This window comes from Lathyrus oleraceus, chromosome 1 (genome assembly GCF_024323335.1).
Source record: "Lathyrus oleraceus cultivar Zhongwan6 chromosome 1, CAAS_Psat_ZW6_1.0, whole genome shotgun sequence".
Lineage (NCBI taxonomy): Eukaryota > Viridiplantae > Streptophyta > Magnoliopsida > Fabales > Fabaceae > Lathyrus > Lathyrus oleraceus.
Genome location: NC_066579.1, coordinates 324,529,824 through 324,547,005, shown reverse-complemented (window position 1 = coordinate 324,547,005; position 17,182 = coordinate 324,529,824).

Genomic DNA, 17,182 nt, shown 5'->3' with positions numbered 1-17,182 from the left:
ATATGAAAATTTTCAAAAATAAGCAGCCTCATATGTTGAAAATTGCAGAAGTTATGATCTTTAAAAGTTAGGGAAAAGTCACTTGAAAATAGATCAAATTTCACTAAGTCCACCAATGACCTATAATGTCTCCAAACTTTTGATGATCCTCCAAGCATTATTGGCTCTTTTCATGTGAAGAGATGTTGTATAGTATGTTTAGAAGAGTCATATTAAAAAACAGCATTAAAAAATGTTGAGAATTGAAGGAGTTGTGATCTTTGGAACCTTAACTTTAAAATATTGACTTTTAGATCAACCTCTTGGAACAAGCTTGTGTACTTGGATTTTTCATGCATTTCAAAGCAAATGGGTGAACTCAGATAAGGTGTTCTTTATCGTATCTTGATTAAATTTCTCAGAGCTTGAAGTTGCTTGTTGAAGAAGGCATGGAAATCAACACATGAACCTTTAACTTTCCTTGAGAAGTAAGTAACTAAACTTTGAGATGCTCTTGATTTGAAAATCCCTACCTTGCACAATAAACATAAGGGAACCAATACATATTTTTGGTATTTTTATTAGTGGTTAAATAAGTAATGAATCAAATAAACACAAAGGTAAAGCACCATCAAAGAGGTGCTTGGTGATCCCTACAAAAGCAAACCCAAAGATGGATAAAGGGGGAGGACCAAAATGTGATCTTGCTTGTATGCAAAAATGCAAATGAGGTGTGGGATCATAGGGTTAAAAATTTGGGTATGACAGATGCCCCTATTTAAGTTTCTTTAATTTGGAGATGTGAAGGTTGAAATCTTCGTCCCAACAAGATTGAAGAGACTTAAATATTAGAGACTCAATTTTTGGCCCTAAGATACCGCAAGATGCTTATGATATGATATGGATGCAAGCCAAGATATCTGTGGGAAATATAGCGCCACGAGAGACAAAGAACAATTAGAGAAAATAAGAGACTAAAAATTCCACAGGCGAATGACAGATTCTAAAGAGGGGACCCGGATGGGGACAAACAAAGTTCTGTAAGGGCAAAAGAAGAACTCGATAGTAACCAACGTGCAGTTAGAAAACGAACTAAAGAACCAACGGGGAAGAATTATCAAAGCAAGACTTCACTGGGGAAATGAAACCAACAAAAGAGGGAAACCCCGACTTCAATAGGAGAGGAATATTACCTAACTATCAGTTGCGTGATAACTTAACAAAGGTAAGAAATTAAAGATAAAAGGAATATTACCTACTATCAGCCGAGTGATAGCTTAACAAAGGTAATAATCTCCAATAGAATGATTACCAACTATCAGCCAAGTGGTAACTTAACAAAGGTAACCAATAAAAGGTAAAAGGAATTTTACCTATTATCAGCTGAGTGATAGCTTAACAGAGGTAATAAGCTCAAACTGAATGATTACCAACTACCGGCCAAGTCATGGATTAACAAAGGTAACCAATCAAAGGTAAAAGGAATATTATCTACTATCAGTCGAGTGATAGCTTAACAAAGGTAATAAGCTCAAACAAAATGATTACCATCTACCAGCCAAGTGATAACTTAATAAAGGTAACCAATCAAAGGTATAAGGAATATTACTTACTATCAGCCGAGTGATAGTTTAACAAAGGTAATAAGCTCAAACATAATGATTTCCAACTACAATCCAAGTGGTAACTTAACAAAGGTAACTAATCAAAGGTAAAAGGAATATTACCCATTATCAACCGAGTGATAGCTTAACAAAGGTAGTAAGCTCAAACAGAATGATTACCAACTACCATACAAGTGATATCTTAATAACGGTATCCAACCAAATGGGGCCAAAGTTCAACCCAAGAATGAACTGGAGAGAAACGGTCAAAGAGGACTTCAACCATTGATAAAATAAACTCAATCGACGATTGATTCCATCCAGATAATGAACTGGAGGGAAAAATTGAAACAAAATCTTGCAAGAGGATCATACTCAATGGGGAATTAGAAAGGATAAATTCTTTCTGGTTAAGGTCGACACTCTATTGGAGAGAAAACACACACATTCTGCAGGGAGAAAAGTTCCAGAGAGCGGGGACCAACATTGAGAAATGCAAAATGTGCAAATAAACATCATGATGCTATGCATATGCGTATGATTATGCTGACAAAACCAGCACAAATGGTGTGAGACTGATAACACAATACAACCAGATACTTGACTAATCTCAACAAGATGGATATGCTGGAAGAGATTCATTAGGGATTCTACCATTCTTGCAGTCTGATGCTCGGGAGACTGCCATACATGCAACAAAAGAAACAATTCTGGCTTGGGGAAGTCACTTATCCATACCTTGATGGTCACTAAGTTACGGTTACACCTACGTTGGAGGAGTATGTCTATCTCTTGGGTATACCTGTATCTGACAAGTTGCCTTTCAGTGGATTATAGGAGATTCTGAAATCTCAAGTCATAACTGATGCAAATATGATGAAGAAATGAGGTATCCGAGGTCCAAATTTTGAGTTTCTGATTGGGAGAGTTAACACTTTTGCTCAAGCTGGTAGTATGGACACCTTCGAGGCTATTTTTGTATTGCTTATCTATGGTTTAGCATTGTTCCCTAACAGTGACAACTGTGTCGAATGTTAATGCCATTAGAATCTTCTTGATTAGGAATCCTGTTTCGACTCTGTTGGGTGACACGTACTTTTCTCTATATCTAAGGAATTCTAAGGGTAGTGGAACCATTGTGTGTTGTATTCCTCTTCTATATAAGTGGTTTATTCCGCACTTGCCTCGGACACCAGTCTTCTTAGAGAACAAGCAATGTGTATGGTGGTCCTATAGACTTATGTCTCTCACTAATGATGATATTACTTGGTATGATCCTGTATTTAATGTCTTGAAGATTATTGATAGTTGTGGTGAATTCTCTAATGTACCTCTCATTAGTACACAAGGAGGAATCAACTACAACCCTACTTTGGCTCGTCGTCAACTTGGGTTCCCCTTGAAAGATAAACTTGATAAAATTCAGTTAGAAGGTTGGTTCTATCAAGAAGGTAAAGATCCCCAAAACCTGAAAGGAAGGATAATGCGTGTTTGGAATGATGTTCATGGGAAGGGAAGATCCGAGCTTGTACCGTGCAATTGTATTGCTTTGGAATCTTACACTAGTTCGGTGAAGAAGAGAGCTTTAGATCTTAAGATGTCGTATGCCTGTGAAAGACCTATGTTTATGGTTATGGTTGAACCATCAAATCTCCTTAACCAAGACGTAGAGGAGTTGGTAGATGAACTAGTTAAGATGAAGCAAGAGAAAGACCTTTGGGAAGAACAGTTCCATGCTTTGAATTGAAAGCAAGTGGAGTTGCAACTTGAGTTGAAAGACAAGGATGCACTCATTAGGATTCTTGAAGATCGTGCATCCTTGTCTTGTGGTGCTTGGAAGAAGATTGTCGATCAACTCATCACTGAGAAAGCTCATATGAAGACCGCCTACGAGTCATAAATCAGATGCATTCCAAGGAAGCAAACGCTCATAGGCAGTTCATTTGATGCATTTTCTAGGGATCCTTAGGATGCGATTTTCCTTTTCTCTTGTATTTGTATTTTGGTTTCTGAAATTTTCTTCAGTGTAATCCTTCCAAATTTTATAAATGAAAATAAGATGGTATGGTCAAATCAAATTGATATTATTTATTATTATTCTTGAAATATTTGCAAATAAGGCTTTATATGTTCCTTGATATTAATAAAATCGAAAACATTGCATTCATGCTTCATTTGCATCGTAGGTTTCTTTCATTCTAGCCTTTCGGCCAGGTGTCTCATGATCTTCATCTTTGTATCAGTCAAGCTGACACATCAATATGATAACCACGCTAATCGTCAATGCAAGATGGATCAGATGGAACAAGAGAACCGTGAACTAAAGGAAGAGGTTTCTAGGCTTACTACTCTTAAGGAATCTCTCAGTGCAACTCAGAATCAAGTGGCTCCAACTCATGCAACTCTACAACAACAGACAATTATCTTAGAGATTACTTCAACGCTAGTGTCTGTGGCTCCTATCAACCATCCTGCACATTCTATGCCTACCATATTTTCTTGGCGAATTCCTCCAAATTATGTGCTTGGAGGTTATGCTCCTACTGTTGCTCATATGTCGGCATCTCGCCTGGTCATATCTACTCCTCCTCCTATTGTGCATGTTATGCCCTATGTTGAAGAGACTATCTATAATTCTGAGTCGTCTGAAGGTCCAGATATGTATGAGGAGATGGATGAGATGAAGGATCAGTTTCAAGTGTTCTAAAAATAAATTAAAACCCTAAGGGGGAAAGATTTGTTTGGGAAGAGTGATGTTGAACTTTGCTTATTGCCCAATGTGAAGATCCATGTTAAGTTCAAGGTCCCTGAATTTGAGAAATACATGGGGAACACTTGTCCGTTAAGCCATCATGTGATGTATTCCTGCAAGGTGTCAACCCAAACAGATAATGATCAATTACTCATTCACTATTTGCAAGACAGCTTGACCAGTGCCGCTCTTCGTCGGTACATGGGTCTGGATAGTGGCAGCGTTCGTACTTTTAATAACTTAGGAGATACCTTTGTCAAGAATCCCAATAAGTGTACATTTGGTGTCCGCTCTAGTAAGTTGTTGGGCTTTATTGTCAGTGAGAAGCGTATTGAGGTTGACCATGCCAAGGTCAAAGCAATACAAGAGATGCTTGTGCGCAAAACTAAGAAGCAAGTCAGAGGTTTTCTCGGTCACTTGAACTATATTTCAAGATTTATATCGTATATGACTGACACATGTGCACCTAATATTCAAGCTTCTTCAGAAAAACCAGTCTTGTGATTGGACCGAAGATTTCCAGAAAGCTTTTGATAATATCAAACAATATCTGCTTGAGCCTCTGATTCTGTCTCCGCCTGAAGAGAGTATGTGTTGTGTTCTTGGTCAGCAAGATGAATCTGGGAAGAAAGAATATGTTATTTACTACCTCAGTAAGAAGTTCACCGATTGTGAGTCTCGGTATTCTATGCTTTAGAACACATGATGTGCTTTGGCTTGGGATGCTAAGCGTTTACACAAGTATATGTTGAATCATACTACTTGGTTGATATCCAAGATGGATCCAATAAAGTACATATTTGAAAAGCCTTCTTTAACTGGGAGGATTTCTCGTTGGCAGATGTTGTTATTTGAGTATGATATTGAATATCGAGCTAAAAAAGCGATTAAAGGTAGTCTCTTGGCTGACCATTTGCCTCACCAACCTATTGATGATTATCAGACCATGTAGTTTGATTTCCCTGATGAAGAGATATTGTATTTAAAGATGAAATATTATGATGAACCATTTCTTGAAGAAGGGCCAGAACCTAGTTCCCGTTGGGACATGGTATTTGCTGGAGTTGTTAATTCATATCGTAATGGCATTGGGGCATTGATTATTACTCCTCAAGGCACTCATTTTCCATTTACAGCAAGACTGGACTTCAAATGTACGAATAATAAGGTTGATATCAAGCTTGCACTATGGGGCTTGAAGAAGCCATTGATCTTAGATGTATAGATAGAGACGAAGCAGACCTATTGATGACAGAAGTCCATGAAGGTTCCTTTGGTACTCATTCCAATGGACATACTATGGCAAAGAAGATGTTAAGAGTAGGTTTCTATGGAATCTAACTGTTGAAAGTATGTGAAGAAATGCCACAAGTGTAAAATCTATGCAGATAAGATTCATGTTACTCCGACACTTTTAAATGTCATTTCCTTTCCATGGCCCTTCTCCATATGGGGAATTGATATGATTGGCATGATTGAGCCCAAAGCTTCAAACGGAAATTGTTTCATTTTGGTGGCTATTGACTACTTCACCAAGTGGATTGAAGCGGCATCATATGCTAATGTGGCCAACCAAGTTATTATCAAATCATATGTCAATATAGTGTGCCAAGTAAGATCATTACTAATAATGGATTGAACTTAAATAACAACATCGTGGGAGTGTAATACCCTAATTTATACCTTAAGATCCCTCATGCTACCTCATCATATGCATTAGCATTGGGATCATACCTTGGCATCCTCCTTTCCCCTCTTTCATTGGGTTTGTATTGGAAGAGATCACCAAGCACCATGTGATTGTATCATACTTTGTATTTTATCATCTTTACTAACTAAAATACCAAAAATATGTCTTTGCATTTGTCTAACTCTTTTGTAGGTAAGGCATGATCACCTTTGATCTATTACATTTGTAACACCCTTCTAAATACCCCAAATTATTATAATTAAAATAACAATATGTTCATCAGAGTAATTATGCCCCGAAGGGTGTCACACAATCATTTCACAAAAATCATTAAAATATCCTGTCATGCTCATTTATTTAATCAAAATAAGGTTCTTTGCATAATTCGCAGCGGAATAAAAATTCAACTCAATGTAAAACATGTAACACAATACATGTAAATCATCAACAACCAATATCAAATCAATTAAGACATCCCCTCCCGATGTTACATCTATCAGAGCATGACCCATAAGAACTACTCTAGACTCCAAGCATTAGCTTCTACTCAACTCATTTCTCGTTACCTGAAAAATAGGTGTAAGGGTGAGTTCCTCAATCAATATAACAAGCATTATAGAACAACATGTAATGCTAAGTAATTAACACATTAATTCACCCTAACCAGACTACACACTCAGCAACGGCATTATCCGTTCAAACATCATATTCAACAATAACATATAGCATATATATAATCTCAACCATACTCAACATCAACAACACAACACACAACACACATATAATACTGGAATACATCCATTCATATTATATGCCATACATTTATTATGCAATGAGACTCTATGCATGCGGTACCGACTATTTGTGAACATATAGTTCAACCTCACCGTCCAAATCCAGGCACGGCTACCAAGCTCACTAGTCCCACTCATTTGAGACATAGTGACTCAATCACTAATTCCTCACCATGGGAATTAGCTACCACCCCAAATGGGCCATGAAATGCACGCTACTCACCTAGCATGCAAACAATCAACAACAGTCCAACAATTACTAAACTCACTAATTCCTCACCATGGGAATTAGCTACCACCCCACATGGGCCACAATGTGCAAGCTAATCACCTAGCAATTGCAACATCACAACGAATTCAGAATAGACACATGCTCACACTCTAGCCACAAAACAGTCTATTCACAAATGCATAAACAACTGATACAATCACAGCATCATGCATGTCAACACACATCATTAACACGTTTTATCACAAAAGCATATCATATCATGCCACATAATCAAACACAGTATTAGCTCACTCTACTAATACCTACACTACTCAAAACAACGGGAAATGATCCCTATCACATCATGCCTCAGCTAAGTCGCATCACTCAGCCTAAACAACCAAAAACTGCACAACAGTAGCACAGAAAAATCACAATTCTGCCCATACGCGTATTGCCTCTGCCATACGCGTATTGCCCAAACCTGGCCAAACCCATACGCGTAATGCCCACTCTCATACGCGTATTGCGCATTTCCTCGCCCAACTCATACGCGTATCACCTATCTCATACGTGTATGCTACGCGTAACAATCTCCCCTTACGCGTACCAACAGAGACCAATTTACGTTCAAAATATCATCTTTTTCTCCCATACGCGTAAGGCCTCCTCCATACGCGTATCAGCCAGCTCATACGCGTATTGCCCAGTGCCATACGCGTATGACCAGAAACCAGAACTCTCAGATCTGCTATGGCTTTCTCTGTTACGAAACCTATCCGATCCAACCTTCCACAGTCCAAATTACACAAAATAATCGTCCATATCATCTACACGAATCATATCCTATTCATCTTCGCCAATCCTAACATTATCTCTTCTAATTCCTACGAATTCTTTTCAATTATCATCCAATTTCATTCATCCAATTTCATTCATCCAATATTTCACAAATTCATCATGCATCAATCAAATCAGAGATACAACCAATGGTTATTACTACCCAGTACATATTATCATATAATACCCTTTAACCGATGATAAACCCCCCTTACCTGAGTTAATCCGGCAGCTTCCGAGTTCCAAGCTTCTCCTTCCTTCAACCTTCGTTCTCTGGCTTTTTGCCCTTTCTGCCTCTTTTCCATTTTCACGTGAAATTAACCTTTTTACCAAAAATGGGATTTTTCTAAATTCCAACTTATATATTATTCCAATAAATAATTATCCCAATAATTATTATTCCAAAATAATAATAAAATAATAATAATCCAAACTTCCAATTATTCAATTAAATTAATAAATAAAATATTAATTTAAATTAAATAATTAGCTTAGTTAAATTGGGGTGTTACAACTCTCCCCCACTAAAAGAGTTTTCGTCCTCGAAAACATACCTCAATCGAACAACTCCGGATAAGCCTCCTTCATCTGGCTCTCCAGTTCCCAAGTCACATTGCCGCCTGCTGGTCCTCCCCAAGCTACCTTCACCAAGGCAATCTCTTTACCCCGCAACTGTTTCAACTCTCGATCCTCGATCCTCATAGGTGATGTTTCAACAGTCAGGTTATCTCTCACCTGTACATCATCTACTTGGACTACATGCGACGGATCATGAATGTACCTCCTCAACTGAGACACATGAAAAACATCATGCAAATTCGCAAGCGACGGCGGTAAAGCGATACGATAGGCTACCTCTCCTATCCTCTCCAAAATCTGATAAGGACCAATAAATCGAGGTGTCAACTTCTTCGACTTCAAAGCTCGACCAACACCGGTTATCGGAGTAACACGAAGAAACACGTGATCTCCCTCTTGGAACTCAAGGGACTTCCTCCTCTTATCATGATAACTCTTCTGACGACTCTGAGAAATTCTCATCTTCTCCTGAATCATCTTAATCTTTTCCGTAGTTTGTTGAACAATCTCCGGTCCAACTACAGCACTCTCACCGGACTCATACCAACATAAAGGTGTCCGACATCTCCTACCATACAAAGCTTCAAACGGTGCCATACCAATGCTCGAATGAAAACTATTGTTGTAGGTAAACTCAATCAAAGGTAAATAACAATCCCAAGCACCTCCCTTTTCCAAAACACAAGCTCTCAAAAGATCCTCTAATGACTGAATCGTCCTCTCAATCTGACCATCAGTCTGCGGATGATATGCAGAACTCAATCTCAGCTTAGTTCCCAAAGCCCTCTGCAAACCTTCCCAGAACTTCGATGTAAATCTAGGATCTCTGTCCGAAACAATACTCGACGGAATACCATGCAAACTTACAATCTTCTCAATATACAACTCGGCTAGCCTCTCTAACGGATAATCCATTCTGATCGGAATGAAATGAGCCGACTTCGTCAATCTATCAACAATCACCCAAATAGCCTCAAAATTCTTACTTGTCCTCGGCAAACCAGAAACAAAATCCATACTGATACTATCCCACTTCCACTCTGGAATAGCCAACGGTTGCATTAGCCCAGACGGCTTCTGATGCTCAATCTTTGACTTCTGACAAGTCAAACAGGAATAAACAAAACTCGCAATTTCTCTCTTCATTCCCGGCCACCAAAATAACTTCTTCAAATCATGGTACATCTTCGTAGCTCCAGGATGAATACTCAAGCCACTACGATGTCCCTCTTCAAGAATACTCTTCTTAAGCTCAGTAACATCCGGAATACACACCCGACTACCAAATTTCAAAACACCATTCTCATCAACTCTGAATTCACCACCTTGACCTTGATTCACTAAAGTCAACTTATCAACCAAAAGCATATCGGATTTCTGACCCTCTCTGATCTCATCCAGAATATTACTCGTCAACTTCAACATTCCCAATTTAACACTATTGTGAGTACTCTCACACACCAAACTCAAGTCTCTAAACTGCTCAATTAAATCCAACTCTTTAACCATTAACATAGACATGTGCAATGATTTCCGACTCAATGCATCAGCCACCACGTTTGCTTTACCTGGATGGTAATTCAAACCAAAATCATAATCCTTCAGAAACTCTAACCATCTCCTCTGTCTCATATTCAGCTCTTTCTGATCAAATAAATACTTTAAACTTTTATGGTCACTGAAAACCTCAAATCTTGATCCATACAAATAATGCCTCCACAACTTCAGAACAAATACCACGGCTGCCAACTCTAAATCGTGCGTCGGATAGTTCTTCTCATGAACCCTTAGCTGTCTCGAAGCATAAGCTATAACCTGCTTATTCTGCATCAACACACCACCTAGACCCAACAATGAAGCATCACAATAAACCTCAAATAATTCCGACGAACTCGGTAATATCAGAATAGGAGCAGTAGTTAGCCTTTTCTTTAACTCTTGGAAACCTTCTTCACATTTTGAATCCCAAACAAACGCTTGCCCCTTTCTAGTCAACATTGTCAACGGTAACGCCAACTTGGAAAATCCCTCAATGAATTTTCTATAATAACCTGCAAGTCCAAGAAAACTCCTTATCTCAGAAACTGACTTCGGAGCTTCCCACTTAGACACCGCTTCTATCTTAGAAGGATCAACAGCCACACCACCTCTTGAAATCACATGACCAAGAAAACTAACTTCTTCTAACCAAAATTCACACTTAGATAGTTTAGCAAATAGCTTCTTTTCTCGGAGAACTTCTAAAACCACTCTCAAATGCTCAACATGCTCTTCTTCAGATTTCGAATACACCAAAATGTCATCGATAAACACCACAACAAACTTGTCTAGGTACGGATGGAAAATCCTATTCATATACTCCATGAATACTCCAGGCGCATTAGTCACACCAAAAGGCATTACAGAATACTCATAATGTCCATACCTTGTTCTGAAAGCAGTCTTCTGAATATCTTCAGTTTTCACACGTATCTGATGATACCCAGATCTCAAATCTATTTTGCTGAACACACTAGCACCAACCAACTGATCCATCAAATCATCAATCCTCGGTAAAGGATACCGATTCTTGATCGTCACTTTATTCAGTTGCCTGTAGTCAACACACAACCTCATAGTACCTTCTTTCTTCTTAACCAACAACACTGGTGCACCCCACGGTGACACACTCGGACGAATAAATTTCTTATCCAACAGATCCTCCAGCTGACTCTTCAATTCAGCCAACTCAACAGCAGACATACGATACGGAGCCATCGATATCGGTCTAGTACCAGGTACCAAATCAATCGAGAACTCAACTTCACGCTCTGGCGGTAATTCATTCACTTCTTCCGGAAACACATCAGGGAAATCACACACCACAGCGAGATCGCCAATCACCAGTTTATCTTTAGCTTCCAAAGTCGCTAACAGCATAAACAACTCCGCTCCATCTGCTACTTCCTCATTCACTTGCCTTGCTGATAGAAACAAACTCTTTCCTTCTTCAATCTCAGGAAATATCACAGTCTTATCAAAACAGTTGATATAGACTCGGTTAAACACCAACCAGTTCATACCCAGAATAACATCAATCTGCACTAGCGGAAGACACACAAGGTCTATCCCAAAGTCCCTACCAAAAATACTCAAAGGGCAACTTAAACAAATTGAAGTAGTAGTCACTGAACCCTTCGCAGGAGTATCAATCACCATACTTCCATCCATCTTAGATATCTCTAACTTAAGTTTCACAGCGTAATCCAAAGATATAAAGGAATGAGTAGCACCGGTGTCAATAATAGCTACAAGAGGAAAGCCATTAATATAACACGTACCTCGGATCAAACGATCATCTGCAGAAGTCTCAGAACCCGATAAAGCAAAAACCTTGCCTCCCGACTGGTTCTCTCTCTTCGGCCTAGGACACTGTGGACTGATATGACCCACTTCTCCACAGTTGAAACAAGTCACAGTCTTCAACCGGCAATCTGCAGCCAAGTGACCACCTTTTCCACACTTGAAACACTTCTTCTCATTACTGGTACACTCATGGATACGATGTCCAGCCTGACCACATCTGTAACACTTAACAGGAGCACTAGAATCTCCTCCACTAGGCCTCTTCATCCCACTCTGCCTCTGGAAACCTTTGCCAGCTGCATACGGTTTCCCACGATCATTCTGATTCTTGCCTTTCCTATCAACCCTTTGCTGATAGCTCTCTGCTCTAGCCTTGGTATCCTGTTCAAAAATCCTGCAACAGTCAACCAAGTCCGAAAACACTCTAATCCGCTGATATCCAATAGCCTGCTTGATCTCGGGACGTAACCCGTTCTCAAACTTCACACACTTAGAAAATTCTCCAGCAGCCTCACTATAGGGAGTGTAATACTTCGACAGCTCTGTGAACTTAGCAGCATACTCAGTAACAGACTTGTTACCCTGCTTCAATTCCAAGAATTCTATCTCTTTCTTCCCTCTAACATCCTCTGGAAAATACTTCCTCAGGAATCTCTCTCTGAACACAGCCCAAGTGATCTCAGCATTCCCAGTAGATTCCAACTCAGTGCGGGTAGCAACCCACCAATCATCAGCTTCTTCTGACAGCATATGCGTACCGAACCTGACCTTCTGGTTATCGGCACACTCAGTTACTCGGAAGATCCTCTCGATCTCCTTCAACCACTTCTGAGCACCATCTGGATCGTATGCTCCCTTGAACATTGGAGGGTTGTTCTTCTGGAACTCACTCAGTTGGCGAGCAGCTCCCATACCCACAACATTCGGATTTCCTCCGAGTACTCCAGCTAGCATACCCAGAGCTTCAGCAATTGCAGCATCATCTCTACCTCTTCCAGCCATCTCTCTATTCTGAAACCCAAACAAGCTAAACAAATAAGTACTGATAGGGTTAAACAACACCTATCCCGTACAGGGGAAACAGAATAATTACGACTCGACACGACCGACTATGCTCTGATACCACTAATGTAACACCCTTCTAAATACCCCAAATTATTATAATTAAAATAACAATATATTCATCAGAGTAATTATGCCCCGAAGGGTGTCACACAATCATTTCACAAAAATCATTAAAATATCCTGTCATGCTCATTTATTTAATCAAAATAAGGTTCTTTGCATAATTCGCAGCGGAATAAAAATTCAACTCAATGTAAAACATGTAACACAATACATGTAAATCATCAACAACCAATATCAAATCAATTAAGACATCCCCTCCCGATGTTACATCTATCAGAGCATGACCCATAAGAACTACTCTAGACTCCAAGCATTAGCTTCTACTCAACTCATTTCTCGTTACCTGAAAAATAGGTGTAAGGGTGAGTTCCTCAATCAATATAACAAGCATTATAGAACAACATGTAATGCTAAGTAATTAACACATTAATTCACCCTAACCAGACTACACACTCAGCAACGACATTATCCGTTCAAACATCATATTCAACAATAACATATAGCATATATATAATCTCAACCATACTCAACATCAACAACACAACACACAACACACATATAATACTGGAATACATCCATTCATATTATATGCCATACATTTATTATGCAATGAGACTCTATGCATGCGGTACCGACTATTTGTGAACATACAGTTCAACCTCACCGTCCAAATCCAGGCACGGCTACCAAGCTCACTAGTCCCACTCATTTGAGACATAGTGACTCACTCACTAATTCCTCACCATGGGAATTAGCTACCACCCCAAATGGGCCATGAAATGCACGCTACTCACCTAGCATGCAAACAATCAACAACAGTCCAACAATTACTAAACTCACTAATTCCTCACCATGGGAATTAGCTACCACCCCACATGGGCCACAATGTGCAAGCTAATCACCTAGCAATTGCAACATCACAACGAATTCAGAATAGACACATGCTCACACTCTAGCCACAAAACAGTCTATTCACAAATGCATACACAACTGATACAATCACAGCATCATGCATGTCAACACACATCATTAACACGTTTTATCACAAAAGCATATCATATCATGCCACATAATCAAACACAGTATTAGCTCACTCTACTAATACCTACACTACTCAAAACAACGGGAAATGATCCCTATCACATCATGCCTCAGCTAAGTCGCATCACTCAGCCTAAACAACCAAAAACTGCACAACAGTAGCACAGAAAAATCACAATTCTGCCCATACGCGTATTGCCTCTGCCATACGCGTATTGCCCAAACCTGGCCAAACCCATACGCGTAATGCCCACTCTCATACGCGTATTGCGCATTTCCTCGCCCAACTCATACGCGTATCACCTATCTCATACGCGTATGCTACGCGTAACAATCTCCCCTTACGCGTACCAACAGAGACCAATTTACGTTCAAAATATCATCTTTTTCTCCCATACGCGTAAGGCCTCCTCCATACGCGTATCAGCCAGCTCATACGCGTATTGCCCAGTGCCATACGCGTATGACCAGAAACCAGAACTCTCAGATCTGCTATGGCTTTCTCTGTTACGAAACCTATCCGATCCAACCTTCCACAGTCCAAATTACACAAAATAATCGTCCATATCATCTACACGAATCATATCCTATTCATCTTCACCAATCCTAACATTATCTCTTCTAATTCCTACGAATTCTTTTCAATTATCATCCAATTTCATTCATCCAATATTTCACAAATTCATCATGCATCAATCAAATCAGAGATACAACCAATGGTTATTACTACCCAGTACATATTATCATATAATACCCTTTAACCGATGATAAACCCCCCTTACCTGAGTTAATCCGGCAGCTTCCGAGTTCCAAGCTTCTCCTTCCTTCAACCTTCGTTCTCTGGCTTTTTGCCCTTTCTGCCTCTTTTCCCTTTTCACGTGAAATTAACCTTTTTACCAAAAATGGGATTTTTCTAAATTCCAACTTATATATTATTCCAATAAATAATTATCCCAATAATTATTATTCCAAAATAATAATAAAATAATAATAATCCAAACTTCCAATTATTCAATTAAATTAATAAATAAAATATTAATTTAAATTAAATAATTAGCTTAGTTAAATTGGGGTGTTACAACATTCACATCTAGGGTTTAAAACCCTCATTGCTAAAAGTGCTCAACCAAGGAATCATCGACAATGGCTTTATACATCATATATGAGTCCCAATGATCTTTACATATTATTTTGATCAAGAGTTTGGAATTGGTTTTCCTTGGAAACCCTAGTTCACCTGAGTATCTTGAGTAACTTCTTCAACAAGCTTCTTCACCAATTGATCAAATATCTCAAGGGACACTTAAAATTTCATCATCTTATGCATATATGATCTCCCATAAGTCCAAAAAGGCAAGAAAATTGCAAGTTAGCAAGATGGTTGAAGGTGGTTCACCAGATGAATTCATCTTATCAAAACTGGGTCCCTCTAGACCTTATCTCCTACAATTTTCATCATATGAAAATAATTCCAAGATAAACTTTACTCTAAATGACATTCCAAACAACTTTCATGTTGAATTCTAGAGATAATTTTGCTTGGAAATGCATTTTCTATGTTGAAACATTATAGGTCATTTTGTTTAAACCATAATTTGAATGTCAACTTCCCAAGGCCATAACTTGCTCAATTTTTATGAGATGAAATATTTCCAAGTTTCACAATAAAAGTCAAGGTGTCTAATTCAATGTTTATGTTTGGATTGAGAGCTAAATTAACTTTTATGATCATGTGATATGAGGATACATTATAGATCATTTTGGACCAATACCATTGAACAAGTGATTTTCCTCAACTTCAAAAATGCATAACTTATTCATCCCAAAACCAAATAATTTCAAACTTGTGACCATTTTGAAGGTTTTTGAAAGCGCTACAACTTTGATGAAGACACGTTTCTCATTTGGATCTCACATAAAAAGTTAGCCAAGGTGGAATAATTGAACATATGGCTTGACACTTAGAAAATATTTTGACATGTTGAAATTGCCAAACTTCTTCCTCAAAATTAATCATGATACAAGTTCCAAATGTAAAAGTGTTCAACATAAGAGTTGTTCCTCTTGGTCTAACCTTTCCAAAGAGTCCAAATTCACTCAATTTGGACAAAGTTTGAGGGGTTTGCGGATAGCTTGAACAGGGTTGTATCTGTTGGCAAGAATCATGCTTCAAACATTCAAATATCTTTGCCTTGCAATGCAATATTCATTCAAACCTCATTTCAGTTGATCTTGGACCTAATTGGATTGCTTCATGGGCCTATGCATGCCCATGCAAGCATGTACCTCACATTGCCAATTTTGGAAGTAATTTCAAGTGTGCAAATAACACTTACCATTTGCTATAAATAGAGGTCCAATGCTTCAGTTTGAAGGACCTTGCGCGCCAGTTTTGCCTCCAACCATTGAAACCCTCACCATTCAAAGGAAAACTTGATAAATTTCAATTGAAATTTGAGTTTGAAGCTCACTGTTTGGAGATTCAAAAACTTCAAGATCCAAAGCCTTGCACCATTCCTAATCTACTTCTGCAAGCTCCATAAGCAAGATCAAGCACGAATTGAAGCAAAGGAGATCCATTTCTGCACAGCATTGAAGGTATTATTCATATTTTTATTTTCTTCGATTCTCCCTCAATTCTCATCAATTCTCTTGGATCCTTGGTTGTCTGAAGTCCTACCAATGTAGGCAAGAAGATTGAGTTGCTTTGAGGTCAAATCGAAGCAACTCAGTTTACACACCTCAAAATTCAACTCCGCGTATCTCTCTATATATTTGGAGTTAGGGTAAATTGAGGTGATATTCGTGATCTACACCATTTTTTATTTAAGATCATGTCCTCCTTTTTCATTTATGTTATGGTGATGAAAGAACCATTCCGGCCAGGGTCATCGGAGAAGATGACCGGCCTTTGGCTCCGGCGATGAGCTCGAAGTGTTCTGAGCCATTGGATGGATTCAAAATGTTTTAATCAGGGACATTGCTTGTGATGACCAAGTGTGTAGTGCGCTGACTTGCGTGCACCATGGAACGCGCGTTTCTCAACACTTGATTTGCCACCTCAATTAATGAGGGAGATCAAGTGGTCCACATTTTTTTGATTATCTGATTTTTATTTTTATTTCTCCTATTTTCATTAATTCATATTAAATTTAATATTAATCCAAAAAATATGAGAGTCACCAAAAAAAATTAAATAAAATCATCTTTCATTTTCTG